The 7,873-nt window shown below is 41.2% G+C and overlaps 1 pseudogene; it reads left to right on the forward strand.

Moving 5' to 3' along the window:
* Window positions 1–5,396, forward strand: part of LOC138039706 (unconventional myosin-VI-like) — a 13,223-nt pseudogene extending 7,827 nt beyond the window's left edge.
* Window positions 5,397–7,873: the final 2,477 nt, after the last annotated feature.

Below are 7,873 nucleotides of genomic sequence, written 5' to 3' on the forward strand. Positions count from 1 at the left end.
GTGTTCGATTCCTTCAATGTTTGTTAAAGCCATGCAGAATTTGCCATTTGTTTTCAGAGCGAACGGAACGGAGCGCAGCTTTATTTTAGTGTCTAATCTTCTAGCACTGTAGAGCACTAATCGGGGACACTGTAAATTGAAATTAACAAGTTACCGCAAATCAAATCAAATTTTGGTTTTTGAGGAGAGGGGAAAACCGGAGTACCAGAAGACAGGAGAAAAACCTCTCGGTGCAGAGTAGAGAACCAACAAGCTCAACCCCCATCTTCTGCCAAGTCTGAGAATCGAACCCGGGCCACATTGGTGGGAGGCAAGTGATCTCACCACCGCGCCATCCCTGCACCCAGTGCAGTGTTGTACATAACATCACATTTAGTAAAATATTAGACAAAGCTCACTTTGAATTTGATATCCGGTTTCCTCGCGACAGCTTGCTGAACAGTTCCTGAAGGCTTGGGGTTCTGTTCCATGACTGAAAATTTATTTATGGTCATTAAGTAGTCACCACAAATTCTCAAATCACCATTTGGCTTGACAATAGGCACTGTGGGTGAGGCCCATTGAGAATGTTCCATTTTCTCAATGATTTCCTTTGCCACAAGTTTCGCTAGAGCTTCCTCATACTTGGAACCGATTGCAAAAGAAACTACTCTTGGTTCAATAAACACTGGATTGGCTTCTCTCAATCGCAGTGAGACTTGAATGCCTTTCAATTTTCCCACTGTTGTGTTGTCGAACAGATTTGAATACTGAGACACAATGTCCTCCGTTGTAGTTGAAACAGTCTGTGTAGAAAATGTTCTGCCGAGGTAGTTTGAACTTATGGACGAACAGTAAGTCTAGTTGGTCTCCAATCTTGAATTCCATCTCTTTTCCCCCTAAACAGTGTAGCTTTTCAAAATCACGGTTGGACTCTCAGTTTAGGGTTTCAATGTTGTCTCTCAGTTTAAAAAAATCTGTAGCATTTAACGAGGTAAAAGCACTACCCGTGTCAATTTCCATCGGAATCTCTTTATTGTCAACTGTAACTGAAAGTTTGTAAAGTGGTGGGGTAGGTGTGAGACTGTCAGAAGATTTTACACTTCGTATGTAGATTGTAAAATGGTCGGGAGCATCTCCATCACCTTCAGTTGTATTTACTTCTTGAGTAGGTGTAGCCGTAAGTAGTAGGCGAGTTGTGTGGCACCTACCCTCCTTTTGCTTACAAACAGAATGATGAGCTGTGGCTGCACTTATCAGCCAAATGTTGTGAGGATCCACAACGAAAACAAAATTTCCCATGAGTTTCCCGGTAGTCGCTGAATGATTTCCTTTGCACAGAATGCACAGCCTGAACGTTAGCACTTACATTAGAATTAGACTGAAGTTGTTTGGATTTTTTTTCTGCCAATTCAGCACTTACGATCCTCAGAAAGAAGTTTCTTCTTTGTAGCTTGACTTTTTACGCTCTCCACGAATTGATCTCTCAAGGTTCTTGTAAGATGTGTACCAAAATTACAGTTCACTGCTGTGATGTTTTGAATGGATTTCAAAACAGGATGCAAATGATTAACAACGATTTAATAAACAGTTGCACGAAGACGTGTTACAGCATAGGTGGACGCCATGAGCGTTCTGTTCGATATATCCCATAGTTTCTCGCGAACATCAGGTATCAATAACGTCCGGTTTATATGAACATTACATCTCTTTCCCCCTAGTGGGTAACTCTCTAGAGTAATATGGAAAGAAATAAAATAAACTTCTTCTAATCGGTGTCCATGAAACTATGACTACTGACTGAAATCAAAGTCCAACAGAAACCAACGTTTTTGCACAGGCGACAGCATTGTTAACTTAACACACTATACTGTCATAGTTCAGAGCTAACAGTTGAATCTAGGCCTACAAATCAAGAATCTGACGGGGAACTCGTTTCCTGGAAGATCTACGCAATGGTGGTTGACCAACCGAGTGAGACGCACTAGCTTGGCTTTCTGGGATAGGGCTAAATGAACTTGTAGGATTAGCTTGCATGCCAGGGGAGCTCACAGGTTTTGATGCAGACGGAAGAGAAGCATGAGCACGTGTGCGTGCAGCAGGCAGCTCTTGTTGGTGTTTGATGTCAGCCGGAGAGCTGAGACCACTGTCACGGGACGGATCTTCATCATGGTTGATTTTAAGCGGTAATCATGCTGCCTTTCTTATCCACTAGAGTCAAAGGGGAAGGGTCGTAAACAGTTGCACCTTTAGACGCAGTTAATGGTCTCTTCACTAGTACCGTTTCACCAGGTGAGATAGTGCTGGTTTTCACATAGACCTTGCTGTCAGAATGAGCCTTGAACTTGGATTTCTGCGAGAAATCGCGCTTGCGGACGATCTCCGACATAGGGTCAGCGAAGTTGGTCTGTGGTAGCTTGTTACGCACAGGACGTTTCAGTAACAATACTGCTGGGGTCACACCAGTGGTTTGATGAGGAGAGGTACGATAGTTTCTCAAAAACGCTTGCAGTTCCTTTCTCCAGTTTCTTCCTTCGACTTTAGCGACACTTCTTCGGTGTTTTCACGAATCTCTCCATCTCACCGTTGGCCGTAGGCCATAATGGGGTTACCTTGCGATGCTTGAAACCGAGCGCATGAGCAAACTTGGCAAATTCTTCTCCGCTAAAAGGTGGACCATTGTCTGATCTAACAATCTTGGGAGTTCCGAATGTAGCAAATAACTGATCTAACTTAGATATAGTGGATAGAGTGTAATGTGAAGTGCTAGAATTCTATCCCATATGAGTCATGTGAGCGTTAGTCCTACTGATGAAAATGGGCCCACACAAGGACAGAGAAAATCTCTGACCAGGGTGGGAATTGAACCCACGACCTTCGGGTTAGATCTCCGCCGCTCTACCGACTGAGCTACAAGGTCAGACGGGAGCAGGCCGTGGGAACTGAAGATGTTAAAGTCACGGCAATGGACACGTACAAGTACAAGGAAAGGTTACGTTTATACAAACGTTGGCCGTGTAGCACTTATATTTTAAACAGAATTAACTGGATAGAGTGTAATGTGAAGTGCTAGAATTCTATCCCATATGAACCATGTGAGCGAACTTAGCCCTACTGATGGAAATGGGTTCAATTCCCATCCTGGTCAGAGTTTTTCTCTGTCTTTGTGTGGGCCCATTTCCATCAGTAGGGCTAACGCTCACATGGCTCACACTGGCTCTACGAACGGGAACCTTGAATAATCATCAACCAGTAGAAGTAGGGTTTCACCCTCAACATGCTCAAAGTCAATACTTACTTCATCAAAAGGGCTGTCAGAAAGAGTGGATACTTGAACAGGCTCTCTAGCGTACACTGGGGTTACAACTTGGCACGGTAAACAGGCCTTGACCTTTGTTTCAACCAGTTTGTCCATGCATGGGAACCACACCTTTTCTCGCAGGAGTGCCTTAGTTTTAACTATGCCCAAGTGACCTTCATTGGCGATGTCAACAATTCGTTCTTGTAGTGCAGCAGGAACTACTAAACGATCTGATTTTAACAGGAGAGTGTCAGTGCAGGTTAACTGCTCCTTGACTTGCTCATAGTGGGATAGCTCAGATACTGATACACCAGGTGGCGCCTTATGCCAGCAACTAGATTTCATTGCAGATATAACCGCTTGTAGCACTGGATCCCTTGCGGTTGCAGATTCTACCTCAGACAATAGCGACTTTAAGATCCACTACCGCAAGGCTCTGGTACGGCAAAAGTGTGAAAGATTGCTTCCGGTGACGTCACTACGTATGGTTCGAGGAAGGTTTCCAGCCGTAACACGGCTGTCTGATGCGGCAAACATGACGAGTTGACGGAGTGTTCACTACGTGAGTAAACTATTATAGCTTTATAGGATCTTTACTCGTTAGAATAGTCAGGTGGCATAAAAACGTTCATTTTTACAATATTTTAGCCAAAAAACTTGCTCTAAGTGATGGACAAGTCAGACAAGAATACATCGCAAGCATCGTAAGTTCGAAGTTGTTTTTATTTTTGCTCACTTTTAGTCTCTAAAACACTGACGTTTAGCGAAGTTTCATGTAACTTAGTGTAGAATGGGTAACATCTGGAATATACTTGGTTTGGAAGAGAAGACTGTTTTCCATTCTATTTTGTTCATTTCAGTTCTGTTGATTTATAGCCGAGTGAAATCACCTGACTTGGTTGTTGAGTTAGCCCCTTATTCAGACCTTTGTTTTGATAATAAGCAGTATCTTTCTCGTGAAATTTACTCCTGAATAATGACGAAAACTTTGTTAGAACGCATTAGCATTCATAGAACATTTTTTCAGGGCTTAAAATAAGGTAAACCGATTTTTCACTTAGGCATCTACGCCTTCCAGTGGGTTGCGTTGAAATTACAAATGTACTCTTTAGCAAATCTAGGCGCCAGTATATGTAGTGGGAACTCTAGGATATCTTGAAGTCGTGAGTGAAATTTTTCTCCTGATCTGAAAATACGCGTAATTGTTGGCAATGTGTTAGGCTCAATGTCAAGAGCATAGGAAAACTTTACGATACTTTTTTACCCAAAGGCTTTGATAAAAAATTAAACCCTCATTTTATAAAAAAAGTGGTGCTCCAGAAATTCCAGTGTCACAGGTTACTGTTTTTCCTAATCACAAGAGTCAGCGCTTGTTTTCTATTCTTTTGTCTTTATTAGGAAGTCAATGCAATGGACAAAAGAGCTTGATATCCTTCTTTGCCGAGAAGTCCTTGCCATAGAAGTTTATACACACAAAAAAGGAAGAAACGAAGCAGGGCGACTGTGGGATGAAATTGCCAAGAATCTTAAAGGGTGCCAAACTGTGAGATTTAAATCTAATTTATCTCAGCGGGCCGTCAGGGGGAGATTTAACCTGATCCAAGGCAGATTCAAAGAAAATGAAAAAAAAAACAGAATTGGCTGCATCTGGAATCTCTGTACCAGAACAAGACGAGCTTGATGTACTTCTTGAGGATATAACAGAGAGAGAAAGAGATGGTATTGCAAAAGCTAGTGAAAAGAAAGGTCAGGAGAAGGCTACAGCAGAGGATATCAGAAACCAAGCTTTGGAACGGATGAGGCGAACATTGAAACGAAAATCTGAAGACAGCCAAGAGTCAAAGGAAAGAAAATCCAGAAGAAGCAGTAATGAGGCTCTCCAGTTTATGCAGGAAAGGCTAAATCATACATGGCATTGAGAGAGGAAGAGCTAAAGATGAGGAAAAAAGGAGAGGAAACAAAGGCTGCTCAGTTCCAAGCAATGTTCACCCAGCAGTAATCCGTCTTGCAGGCAATGGCCCAACAGCAGCAACAGAATCAACACATGCAGATGTTAATGGCTCAGCCAAGTCAGGCAATGATGTCTGTCTTAGACAAACTCTTGCAAAAAGAGTGACTCAAAAGTGTCTAGGATTTTTTAAGAACAGGTCAGTTTCATTGATGTATTGTAGCAAAGTTGTGTTTTGGAGTCAGCTACAGTACTGTATTTTTAAGGTACTTATTTTTGGATGTGCATGAAAGGTCATCAGAGTGGGCCTTTATTTTATATTTGTTTTTAAAAGAGGTTAACTGCTAATGTTACTAAAACAGTTGAATAAACAAACATGTTTCCCCCATAAGACATGTAAATGGTTGTGTTATAGTTCATTTCCTTTTCGTGAGGGGCAAAGAGTAAGTACTTGTTCGCACCAGTCGAGCAAGCACAGCTGCAATAAAATCAAACTTTGACATCTCTAAATTGTGACTCAGGCTTGGGCACAAGCACAAAAAATTAAGACAGTATTGCATTCTCCTTGTGCTTACAGTTTTCTTTTGTGAGTGAAATGCACTAATGCAGGGGCAAGTAATATGAACACTGCTGACAAGCTTGTGGTTCCTTCGGGCTGATTCACCCTTGTTGAGAGCTTGTGTCTTGTGACTCTGCTCATGTCCTAGTGAGAACTAGGCTTAATATAGTGTCATCGTATATACAATTCTGAAGATATGCCTATCTGGAAAGTATAAGTATGGGAAGGATAAGGTGGGGTGCACAAAAAAATATGGCTTTTGTTTTAATAAATAGCCTTGAATTCAAGCAAAAAAATGCTTTTGTGGTTTTCCTTGAATTGAAGCCCACTAAGGTGACAAAAAAGGCGATTTCGATTGGTTATCGTTTTTTTCAAGTTCATTTCTTTATGTGGAAAAACTGTTCTTTTACTGACATTCTCAAAATGAGCACAATCAATACATTACAGGAGTCAAGTGAGATCAACTCTACGGTATTTTTCATAAGACTGAATCATTACATGACACAAAATTTCTAAATGAAAGTGTGATATGCCTTTACCCAATCTGGTGTTATAAAAATAATCAAAATCTTGAGGTATGCATATGTTGACGTATGTCACCCTTGAAAACTGATGCTGTGCCCCAACATGTTTCCAACTGCTCTCCTTTAAATCCAAAACGCATCTCAGAATGTCCAAGTGCTCTTGGTTTCATTGCTGTATTGCTAATTTACACCACAAAAACCATAATGCCTAAAGTATTAAAGATTTTCTCCAAAACAGTTAGCCTGAACTGGAGGTATCCAGGGTCTTATGCAAAATAAGTTTCAAGGTCGGGAGGATCACACTGGAAAAAATCAGACGTTGTGTTTCCATACAGACATGTTAGCCCATTTCTGAGAATAGCACTAACAATGAACATTTTCCCCACACTACTCAGTCCCAACTTTAAGTTCTTTTTAATGTCCAGAAACTTCAAGTAACTGATTATGTCTCCAAACAGCCACTCGACACTTGTTCTCACTGTGCTCATAGCTTCCATCTGTGGGGTTAAAGCCCCATTTCTAAGTGGACATTGAAGGTGTACGTGGATGGGGTAGGCGGGATCCCCGTAAATACAAAGTGGTTGTCCAGCCAGGCTGAAGGCATACTGATTGCGGTCTTGCAATAGATTAGAATCTGCGAGCATACCTGCATCATGCTTTCTGCCCTCTTCAACAAAATTCACGGAGGAGTGTTAAAGTTCAGTCAGATAAGTGAAAAGAAAGTCATATAACATTTTGTTGAAAGAATATTGAAGCATTGAGGATCTCAAAGAAATATGTAGTTCATTTTTCCAGTAACTATGACAATTCAGGGAAAAAATTCAAAGTATCCATTTGTTCATTCATCTATTATGGAATATTGAAAAGATTTTTTTTATATAAAAAACAAGCTTTTCTGTGGAAGTAGTCAGCTTGGCTATGAGGTAATGAGATTGAAGTTTTCTGTAAGAGCGTCTTTTTTATAATTTCTCATGAAAAAGCAGTTGCATGTTTCCAGGAAGTTTCATTTCATGCAATTTTCCAAGATGAAAAAGAAAAACGAAGCACATTGGCAGTTGCCTACTCACCCTGACCCCAGATTCAATTTTCTAAAGAAAAGACAACTTACCAACAGGGCCATACATATTTGCAATTATTCCATTCGGAGTAACAACAGACTGAAACTTGATTCCATGAACACGCTTGTGTCCATTGTAAGGAAACCTCTGGTTGACAGTGCCGGGCCTACAAATAGGGCGAACTGTCCCATCAACAAAACCAAAAGCAGTTATTAAGTGGACCTCCTTTTCGGTGAACAACTTGGGCAAATCTTTCAAGATAAACTTGGCTTAGCAGCTGATGATTCCACTGCAGAATGCGATGGCTGTGAACTTGATAGATATAATCCAAAACTTGATTTGTTATGCACAATACGGGAACGCGTTTAGCGAACAAGTGGACCATGTCACTGTATCGGCAAGGGTAACACAACCTCTTCAAAAGCATACACAATCCTTCAGTTCCGTCACAAATTGTCCCTTGGTGACAACTTATAACATCAGGAATCCGTAAAGCCTGAGAAA

This window comes from Montipora capricornis, chromosome 3 (genome assembly GCF_036669925.1).
Source record: "Montipora capricornis isolate CH-2021 chromosome 3, ASM3666992v2, whole genome shotgun sequence".
Taxonomy (NCBI): domain Eukaryota; kingdom Metazoa; phylum Cnidaria; class Anthozoa; order Scleractinia; family Acroporidae; genus Montipora; species Montipora capricornis.